Genomic DNA, 11377 nt, shown 5'->3' with positions numbered 1-11377 from the left:
TACCAGTTATCACTGAAGAACTTCAGCCAGATATTTGTTCCTGCCTCTTCACGCCATCCAGAAGCTACCTGGCAGCAGCAGCAATGATGTGAATGTTTTGTTATATCTTTCTTAATCTGCTAAATTGCGTTTGCAGAGATTATACTCAGAGCTGACTGCACATCCACATTCTTTCACAAGTTGTACCTCCCATGTGCCACTTGCTGGGCTGTTGGATTGTCAGCTGTTATTTAGCAGTCCAAACGACTCGAGTTACAAAATCTGGAAGACGTATACGAGCTGAAACTGGAGAAGCTGCAAACAAGGGCCAGCAGCCTCCTGCAGCAGCTTGGAAAAGGCAACCCAGTGAGAGTAACTTTGTGCTCAGATTTTCCACACTGTGTACCCAGCAAATCTCCACATGCAAATCTGCACGTGTATCATACACGTAAGTGTTTAATATGCACAACTGTCTTTGTGCATGTGTAAATACACAAATGCATATGAATGTAGTCTATTTAGGGGCATAACTCTGGCGTGCAGTGGCAGAAGATGGGCTCATATAATTTGGAAAGACTGGCCTTGGATATTGCCTGGTGACATCACTGTCATAGTTCAGGGCAACTTTACCTCCATGCCCCCTTTGTGATACTTTGAGGGCACCCCTTTTAAGTTCCCAGCTCCTCAGCCATCACTTCTCTTGACCAGCATCTCTCTTGCACCTGAACTGGGTTTTTTTCCTGAGTGCCTAAGTCCCTGTCTGCACTAAGATACCCCCAGCAAGCCAGACTTCTCTTGAAGGGACAGTGTCTACACTTAACCTCTGGAGAGAAAACTATGTACAGCATAATCACCAGCAGTTGTAAGTTACTACACACTTCTTTATGAGCAAGCACATTTATTCTTAAAGTAAAAGCATTACAGAGAAAGATGTTAAAAACAATAAAAGAACCAATATACATGCTAAAAGCATCACCAGAGATCGCCCCTAACTCCAACTCAGGCTCTTGTAGGCATCAATCCTTCAAAAACACCAAGTAGGTTTTCCTTACAGTTACGAGTGCACAACTGTCTCATATTTAAAACCGGAACCACCACAAATAGGTCACTCTCTACTTTATACAAGGTAGGTCTTTGATCTTGGCCTTCTGTAACAAGAGATCTGCGAACAGTGGCCGCCCTCCTCAGGGTGTAACTTCTAAAGGCTGGATTTTTTTCATAACATTAGTCTCCCCTTGGAGATTTCCCAGAAAAACACTTTACATTTATTATCCCAAAACTCCATCTTTGTCTGTCACATTGTTTGACAGAGTCATCACATCTGAGGTTGCATCCTCAGTAATACATAAACCATTCATTTAATAAAGTGGACCCTCCCCAGGTACATAAACTTAATTCAGTAAGGTCTGTAAGGACCTGGCAGGAAATTGCCACATCTGACACAATCAATACATGTAATGGGGAGAGGAGGAGTGATTACGACATTCCCCCTCTCCAAAATTATTATTGATGAGTATCATGGTAGCACTCAGAGGAGGAGTTCTCAGCCTTCTTTAATTAACCCCCTGCCATAGTATTCCTTTTTAACTTGGAGGGACCCCCATGACAAAAGTTTTCCAATGTAACCTAGATAGAAGTGAGACAATTCAGACATTGATTTCAATAAAGAGAATTCTACTTTTAATAAATCAGCCCTTTGACCCTGCTGTCTATCTGTGCGTAGGCCAGGAAACTTCTTAAATGCAGATACCTTAGTATTCACAAAGCTTTCTGGGTACCATTTCTCAATTTCAGCATCAAAGAGTGCCAGTGCAATCTGGTGCGCAGGTCACTTATTTGCTTGAACTAGAGTAACTTGAAGTTTTTCAGTTAAGATGTGAGGCCCGAAGTGACTCAGCCAGTGGGTATGGGCCCTACTGCAGGAGTTCTGTGGCTCCATGTGCCGGAGCTCAGACAAAATAATCATAGCGACTTTCAAGTCTATAGGTCTAAAGGGTGTCAAAGCCCATGCATAAGGTTGCAATGCCGCTCACTCGCATTGGTGGACTGCTCCTCCATCAAGTATTGCAGCCCTATCAGGGAGTGGGAGGTGTGCCATGCACTGCTATCAGCTCTGACATAGAATCACCTAGTTAAAAGGGATCACAACGATCACCTAGTCTAACCCCCGACATGTCCTGCCACAGTTGAAAATCACTGTCCTAAAAGTTCCAGCTGAGGCCGTGGACCTGTTTTGTTCAGCGGCGTACAAACACACAGAACGGGACAATCCTTAAGGAATTTAAAAAGTAACAGACAAGACCAAGTACAAGAGAGCGGCTATATTATTATGCCCATTTGTGGGGGTGGGGAAATGAGGCACAGAGATCAAGTGGCATGCCCATGACCGCACAGAAAGTCTGTGATAGAGGCAGATTTCAATCCATCTTTCCTGAGTCTCATTCCACTGCATTACCCACAAAACTGGACCACTGCTATAGCTGTCTTCAGTTTATTCCTCAACTTCCGCTCTCTCTTCCTCCAAACTAGAAGCAGTGACAGGTGTGACCATGGCACATGCACCCATATCCTCTCTAGTCTTTTGACTGGTCAGGATTTGCAATTTTTAATATAACCTACCAAATGCATAGTAACAAGGAAATAGAAGATCCGGAGTATGAGTCAGAACCTGTACAATCGTCAGCACTGCTATCAACTCTGAACACACCTTTGTCAGTTTTGATGAAACACTTTTAGATATCACCCATCTCCACTGGCAAATACATTCCATCCTTAACACTGTCGGCTCACTGCGCGGTGATAAAGAAGGGCCGGTCCATTAAAAGGCATTTATTTAAAGCACCATCCACACCTCTGCGATAAATGATAGAGATGAGTTAATAAGACAAAGGTCTAATGCAATCGTGGCTGTAGCTGGAGTATTACAGGAGGCAAAGGAAAAAGCTGGGACTGAATCTGTATGTTTTCACAGCTGCCATTCTGGATCCTGGAAAAGGGATGGCAAATTGGAAATGAGGTCATGCAGTCCCCACAAACAATACACTCACCTGAGGAGCTTCAGAGCAAATGACGTATCAGCTGTTCATCTGGAGAACAGGTTTCACTAACGGGGTGTTTGCAAGCGTGTTGCTAGAGAACGTGCTTCCCGCTGCTATGACACAGAAAGGAGGAAGAGAGAACACACCGCTGCACAGGGGTCTGAGCTAAAAGCCCAAATTCCAGCACCACAGGACTTTGAGGAAGTTTGGCCCTACCTAGATTACTGCACTTTAACCACTACATTTAAAGGAAGCATTTCAGTGCCCACGCACTGCAACTGTTAATATGAAAAAACCACACCATTGAATTATTGACACTACATATTTTGATTCGAGCTACTGAGGCCAGATGTGCACTCTCCAACAGGCTGAACACGTTTCTGAGGCTGCTGCCTGCTATATGTATAATCACACACATTGTGGAAGGCAGTTTCAATTCACCCGGATGCTGCAAAACATATGTGCAGGAGTGAAAGACTCCACTAAATACTGTGTAGTGGGTTCACAATGCTGACACCGATCTGCTGTCTTAGGTTTTAACTGCAGTTTATCTCGTTCCAAGCAGCGAGCACATGCCAGGTTGTGAACACTATTATTGTCGTGTCAAAAGGCAACGTGGCCACAAAAAAGATTTGCAAGACAATGTGTAAAAAACTATTGTAAACCATGCAAAGGGAGCGTGTTGGCAGTGTTTCTCTCTGCCGTAACAAACCATTTGTTATCTGTTATTATCTCTACCAATATTATTGTATTTCCGTCTTTGCAGTCCCCAAAAGATGCACTGCTGCTTGAGAACCAAATCATCGCACAAACATATTCCACTACATGAGCTCCAGTATCCTAAGCATTGTTTCAATAAGGAATGTAAATTCCATTTGAGTGCAATATTTCCAGGTCCAGCCAAAGAAGTCACAGGGCCCAAGGCATCACGCTGATGGCAGGGCCCTGAAGCTGCAGGACCCAAAGCAACTGCCTTGCTCACCTTGCCTAAGGCCGAGCCTGAACATTACTGCACTACTTTTCAGATTGTGCAAGGACAAACTTAAACCACAGCATACGGGACACATCTTGAATCTTAAAGAAGCCATGTCATTTAATGCAGTAGTGCCCAATTTTTTATTCGTACAATATGTCCACACAACCTGGTCCCAGGCCAGAAACCAAGCTGCTGCTGGGCTGGGGGCTTAGTCAGGGCTGGAGGCCAAGAGAAGGGGCCAGGGGGCAGGTGTGGGTCTGGGGCCACAGCTACAGCTAGGAGAGGGGGCCAGACTAGAGCTGAAGGCAGAGCAGGGCTGGGTGGTGCTCCTTACCTGCCCCATGTGGGGGCTGGCCCAGGTCCCACCACTCCTTCCCTGGCAGTACCCCACACCTACCTAGAGGAGCATGCCCCATTGATGTAATAGATAGGGCACTGGACTGAGATCAGAAGAGATGGATTCTATTTCTAATTCTGCCACTGAGATGATGTGTAACCTTGAGCAAGTCACTTCACCTCTTTGTGTTTCAGTGTCCCCCCTCAATCTTTCTCTTTTGTCTATTTAGACTGACCAGAAATGCCTGAAGAGCACCTAGCACAATGGTGCTCCAATCTCAGTAGGGATCTCTAATGACTATCCTAATACAAATGATAATAATTGCTATTATTTATTATTTGCATTGTAGTTGCACCTAGAATTACCAGTCATTGACCAAGATCCCATTGTTAAAGGTGCTGTACAAGCATGGGACAAATAGTAACAAATTTTCACGTTCTTCCCTGAAAATCCAAATGTGACTCAGAATAAATCCTGGGTGTTTTTGAGCAAACAGATGTGATAATCTAACGAAAATAGCCCCCTGTGCCCATCTCATGTGCTGGCCTCTTTGCTAGCAAAGAATATGACAAAGGAATCCATGTTGTTTGAGAAGGAAAACTACAGAAGGGAAGTTCAAAAGAAAAACAAAATCTGCATGAGGTGTCCAAACTGGTCCTCAGTTTCCCTAGTGTCAGGGGAAAAGAAGGGACACAGATGTGGTTGCCTCACCTGAAAAAAGATACTTTGGCTCTGGAAAAAGTTCATAAAAGGCCGACAAAAATGAGTAGGGTTTTAGAACGGGTGCCGTATGAAGAAAGGTTGAAAAGACTGCGACTTTTTATCTTAAAAAAGAGGAGACTAGGAGGGGATATGATAGAGGTCTATGAAATCATGACTGGTGTGGAGAAACTAAGGAAAAGTTATTTACTTGTTCCCATAACACGGGAACTAGGGGTTGCCGAATGAAATTGACAAGTAGCAGATTTAAAACAAACAAAAGGAAGACTTTCTTCATGCACCAGATAGTCAACCTGTAAAACTCCTTGCAAAGGACATTGTGAAGACCAGGACTACAACAGAGTGCAAAAAATATCTAGATAAATTCATGGAGATTAGGTCCATCAATAGCTATTAGCCAGGATGGGTAGAAGTAGCATCCCTAGCCGCTGTTTGCCAGAAGCTGAAAATGGGTAGTGGGGAAGGATCACTTGATGTTTACCAGTTCTGTTCATTCCCTTTGAAGAACTTGGCATTGATCACTGTCAGAAGACAGGATAATGGGCTAGAAGGACCTTTGGCATGACCTAGTATGGCCATTCTTATATTCACAGATACTCTCCTCTAAACCAGTTCCTAAGATGAGCTAAATTCCAGTGTACAGATAATTCTGGTGCCTGGTGTCCAGAATTTTAAAGACTCCCACAAATACTGTACGTAAGTAAACAAATTATGAACTACCTTAGATTTCAATTCAATTACACTTGATCTTAAAACTTTTTTCTTTACTTATTTTTAATTCATTTTCATAACTCTGGAAGTGTCTGAGATTGACAAACAAATGCACCGATAGATTCAATCATATTAAATGCACAAATGCACATGCTTGGACTACAGAATTATTAAAAATAGTATTTCATGGGCTCTTTCATTTTTGTACAGGCCACCTTTTTTCTAGTCTTTCCTGTCTCTGGAGTGCTTAAGGTTATTTTAATGTAGGAATGGGGAAAAGGGCAGGGAGGGCGCCTAGGTTTTTAAACCCTACAGGCTACAAAAACAGGAAGTCCACTGTGTGGCATCACTCACATGGTTCATTAGCAGGGCTTGAGCCTTTAGATCCACTGCCCAGACCCCTGCCACTTCAGCTAACAGCGTAAGCTGCAGTAATAGCCTGTGGCTCTCTGAGAGCACCCGCACGAGAAGAAGATGGGACACACACTGTCCATCAGTTTCACAGATATTTGCTGACAGACAGGAAATAGTGAGACTCAGAAATCTTGTGTTCTAGTCCAGGCTCTGGAGTCCTTCTACCCCAGTCTCCCACCTCCAAGCCTGAACCTTTTTTCTTCCACTCCCTACAGGCTATCCTTGCCCCAGCCCTGTTTCTTCCCCCACTCCAGCTCCTCATCCCAGTCTCTTCACACAGCCAGTCCTGACTCCAGCTTCCTCATCCTCATCCCAGTCTCCTCTCCCAGCCAGTCCTAATCTCCTCCCTCTTGGCTCCCTGCCCTCATTACAGTCTTTCCTGCAGACCATCCCCCAGTCATTGTCTCTCTCCTCAATATCGACATCACAGTCTCCTTGCTCCAGTCTTTTTACCCACCCAGTCCTTATCTCCCTCCCACACACCAGCTTCTGATCTGATGTCTCAGTCCCAATCTACACCATGCAGCTAAGCTTGCCACCCCACAAACCATCTCCCAGGCTATGTCTGTAATTACCAGGAGATCGACCTGGTCAGGGTCAAACCTCCAGGATTTGATTTAGTGCACCTGGTTGGTATGCATGAAATCCATCTGTCATAGAACCATAGAATTATAGAACAATAGAGCTCGAAGAGACCTAAAAAAGCCATCGAGTCCAGCCCCTGGCTCTAAGCAGGATCAAACATATCAGATCAGCCCCGCCAGGGCTTGTCAAGGTGAGACTTAAACACCTCCAGGGATGGAGACTCCACTACTTCCCTGGGTAGACAATTCCAATGCTTCACCACCCTCCTAGTGAAAAACTTTTTCCTAATGTTCAACCTGGACCTTCCCAGCTGCAACTTGAGACCATTGTTCTGTGTTCTGCCATCTGCAACCATTGTGAACAGCCTCTCTCCACCCTCTTTGCAACCGCCCTTCACTAAGTTGAAGGCTGTTATCAAGTCCTCCTTCAGTCTTCTCTTCTGCAGACGAAACAGTCCCAATTCCCTCAACCTTTCTTCATAAGTCATATGCTCCAGCCCCCTAATTATTTTGGTCACCCTCTGCTGGACCCTCTCCAGTGTATCCACATCCTTCCTATAATTGGGGGCCCAGAACTGGACACAGTACTCCAGATGCAGCCTCACCAAAGCCGAATAAAGAGGAATAATCACTTCTCTGGATCTATTAGCAATGCTCTTCTTGATGCAACCTAATACACCATTAGCTTTCTTGGCTACAACGGCACACTGTTGACTCATGTCCAGCTTCTCATCCACTACAACTCCCAGGTCCTATTCTGCAAAACTACTACTGAGCCAGTTGAACCCCAGCCTGTAACAATGCTTGGGAGTCTTCCAGCCCAAGTGCAGGACTCTGCACTTGTCCTTATTGAACCTCATCAGATTTCTTGCAGCCCAGTCTTCCAATTTGTCTAAGTCACTCTGGACCCTGTCCCTACCCTCCAGTGTATTTACCTCTCCCCCTTGCTGAGGGTGCAATCCAACCCCTCATCCAGGTCATTGATAAATATGTTGAACAGAACAGGACCCAGAACCAAGCCTTGGGGCACTCCACTGGAAACCGACCTCCATCCCAACATTGAGCCATTGATCACTACCTGCTGGGCCCGACCTTCTAGCCAGCTTTCTATCCATCTTACCATCCATTTATCCAATCCACATTCCTTTAACTTGCCAACAAGAATATTGTGGGAGACTGTATCAAAAGCTTTGCTGAAGTCCAGATAAATCACATCCATTGATTTTCCCCTATCCACAGAGCCAGTTATCTCATCGTAGAAACTAATCAGATTGGTCAGGCATGACTTGCCCTTCATGAATCCATGCCAGCTATTCCTGATTACTCTCCCTTCCTCCAAGTGCCAGGGCTCAACAGTCAAATCTGGTACTTCTCATTATCACGAAGAGTAGGGGAAGTTGAGAGGAGAGTTTCTCCCACTGACCTTTCTCCATAGGGGTGGCACGATAAGTCGATCCCCGATAGGTTAATGCCAGCTCTGCAGTTGTCATAGGTGGAATTGCATACCTAGAATAGGCTTTCAGGTCTAATGTAGACCTGGCCCCAGTCTCATTGCTGACATCCCCTAGAGCTTCCTGGTCCCAGTTTACTCCTTCACACACACACTAGGCTGAATTGTTGTCTCCTCTCCATTCCAGCTGTTCCTTCTTCATGCTATGGGAACACCAGGACAGGAGCCATTGAGAGCTCAGGAGAGACAGGCTCCCAGCTCAACCCCAGCTTGCTCCTCAACAGTGGGGTGCAATCATCAGAAACAAAGTCCTGTTCTGCACCTGAAGCTCTTGGATGCAGCATGATCAGCACACACTGAATTGTATTAGTTAGCTGCCAACCTCAATGTCAAACAAGTCTCTATGGTCATGTGCATACTGAGAATGGTTAAAGGCTAACAACTTAGCCAAATGTGGACAGGTTTTTGCAGGAATAACAAAGGGCACATTCTTGAGCCCAGGGCTGTCTCCACGCCACATTGTGAGTGCCTGCTCCACAGCATATTATTGCTAGAGTTCCTCCAAGAAAGGGCTGTGAGAACTTTTTTAGCCGGGGTAAAACAACACGTTTATTTTTAGTTTGGTTCTTAGAAATGGCTGGACCATTTTTGAGTAAACTCTCTAACAAACAAAAAGTAAGTCTGAGGCAAAACACTCAGCATGGGAAATTTCAGCCCAAAGGGTTAAAGTCCGACAAAGTTACAAGCAACTGCAAATGGGTTCTTATAATGAAAAGTGCCAGCCAACCTTAGATGTGGCATTGCTACCTGCCCTGCCTATAATAAATGCAAAAAGTGTATGATTTACCCGGATGTGATGGCTCCCATTCTGTCATTTAAGCAACAACAAACAGCAACAAACAAACTGCAGGCAGTGATATATATATTTGAACACACATACATATATATTCTGCAATTTATCTATGTCTACAAACACATGATCTGAGCTGTGGGCTAAAGTCAAAATGAGTCAGCTTTTAAATGCTTGGCACAAAAAAAGCAACCACTCATGAATGTCTTATGTCTTAGAAAGGGGGCTAGGTGGCACTGTAAGTTAATGAATGTATTAGCCTTTCACCTCTGGAGAGTTCAGTACATCCTTACTAAAAGTGGCTAATGAAGGAGTGTGGTATTCTCCAGTGCCTGTTTTGTAGAGTTGGGCAAACAATTCACAATGATTAATTTATATAACAAATGTCCCTTTTTTCTAAACAGAAATTGTCCTGAGAATTATTTATGGATTTCTTCTGCAAATCATATTCAGTATGTAAACATTTTGACATGCAAATATTAAATTTCACCTGATATTTAGCCAAGATCTTCCCAATTTTCATTCACCTAATTACTGCTAATTAAACTCCCCCACCCTTGGTCTCCTGCTAATTTCCTTTTCATGGGCCACATTACTCTGTCACACGAAGACAGTGGTAGACTGGGAAGAGTAACTGAAACAATACTCTCTTAGTTCCCTGGTATCCAACACATGTTAAACATGAGCTGCACATGGCTATTTGGCTGGTGTGTCAAGTTGGCTTGAACAATAAATACGTTTTTCAGAATAATGTGGCTAGTTTGCTATAGCAGTAGCCACTACGCTTCAGAACTGATTGGATACTGTGAGTTAGTTGATCTTCCGATATACTATTGCCTCTACTGGAGCTTCATCGTGCAAGGTGCTGAGCACCCTGGCTCTGCCCTAGGAAAGTACTCCTAGATGTTAGGAAAGTACTCCTACGTGTGAGAAGGAGATTCAGTCAGTGCAGTCACTGGGACTATTCACGGTAAGCTAAGGACATGCTTGATTGCTTTTGCTGGATTGAGGTCAGAATGCCAGCACTGAGCAGGACTGAGATCTCAGGTAGGGGCATTACCTCAGGGGCCATGGAGGGATGGGTGTCTATAGGAAATTCAAGCCCAAATTCTCTGGAACTCCAATCATGCCAACTGAGTATAGACACCCTTTACACAGCTACAAGCAGCGAAGCCGACAGCCACCATGGGCCCTGGGGGAAAGTGGGAGCGGGGTGTGGCCCCATGCCCTCAGAAGGGGAGGGGCCAAGGGTGGAAGAGGCCAAGCCCTTGGGCAGTCCACCCTGAGCGCTGCTTGGATCATGGCACTACACTCCTCCACCCCAGCCGCATGGAGCACCACGGCAGTGTTGTCGCGACACTTCAAAAGAGGCCTGGAGCTCCAGCCGCTGGTGGCCTGGTGTGCCAGGCCCCTTTGAAATGCCAGACACCAGGGCAACTGTCCTCTTCCCCCACACCTCCCACTCAGCAGGCCTGCTCCCAAGTCATGTGACCAGCCCACAGGCAGTGTGGCTTCTCGCCAGCCAGACCCTTTATACTCCCACGCCACCAATTGTTACTCACCCCCACGTCAGCCTGGGGGGAGGCATGAGGTAGGCAGTATGGCAGCCTCACAGTCACCGCTCCCCTCTGCCTCCGGGGAATGCAGCAGCTGTGCCATTATTAGTATCTCAGTGCTCCTCCTCTCAGTGTCCCCTGCTTAGTCACCACTTAACCAAGACGTATCCTTTGACCATGTTCATCTTGCCCAATCCTGGCAGCTCCCTGATGGTTTTGCTGCTCTTCTGTGAACTGTCTTTAGAGTCCCCAAACAACAGGAGCTCTTCCAGGTCAGTCACACAAACAGACAATAGAACGGGCAGAGGAGGGTGGGGCAGCATCACAATAAGAACGGGCGAGAAAAAGAGAAGTGAAATGCTTCTTTCCCTTCTCCACTCACTGTTCAGTGATGTGTGCGTGACAGACTGCAAATAGCTGAGTCACACGCTGCAGGTCAATGATGAAGTCTAATTCTAGCCACTGATTGTCTGAAAGGCTCCCTGGAATCTGGTAATCTCCCTCTACCCTTTAAACTCAGGTTGGTATGTGCCTTCCTTCCCACAGAGCAGGAATACTGAGTGCTTGTCTGCATGCCATTTGGGCTCATCTGACTTTGCGAAAAGAGACAATTTTCAGGCTATTTGGAAGTCCTGTGGTACCTGATAGACTAACAGAACTGTTAGTCTATCAGGTACCACAGGACTTCTTGTTGTTTTTGAAGATAAAAACTAACTCAGCTACTTCTCCGATACTTGCCAGGCTACTTGGGTAATTCCATGT

At 45.4% G+C, this 11377-nt stretch overlaps 1 long non-coding RNA gene across 1 annotated transcript; it reads right to left on the bottom strand.

The window, feature by feature from the left end:
* Positions 1–2804: 2804 nt before the first annotated feature.
* On the bottom strand, positions 2805–11015 carry LOC142008995 (uncharacterized). Its single transcript, XR_012644303.1, has 3 exons — positions 10998–11015; positions 3027–3130; positions 2805–2832 (listed from the first exon to the last, which is right to left on the bottom strand). It is a non-coding gene; the product is annotated as an uncharacterized LOC142008995 (long non-coding RNA).
* Positions 11016–11377: the final 362 nt, after the last annotated feature.

Source organism: Carettochelys insculpta, chromosome 2 (genome assembly GCF_033958435.1).
Source record: "Carettochelys insculpta isolate YL-2023 chromosome 2, ASM3395843v1, whole genome shotgun sequence".
Classification (NCBI taxonomy): Eukaryota; Metazoa; Chordata; order Testudines; family Carettochelyidae; genus Carettochelys; species Carettochelys insculpta.
Note: the sequence above shows the minus strand (reverse complement) of the source record. Positions and strands in the feature narration are given on the sequence as shown.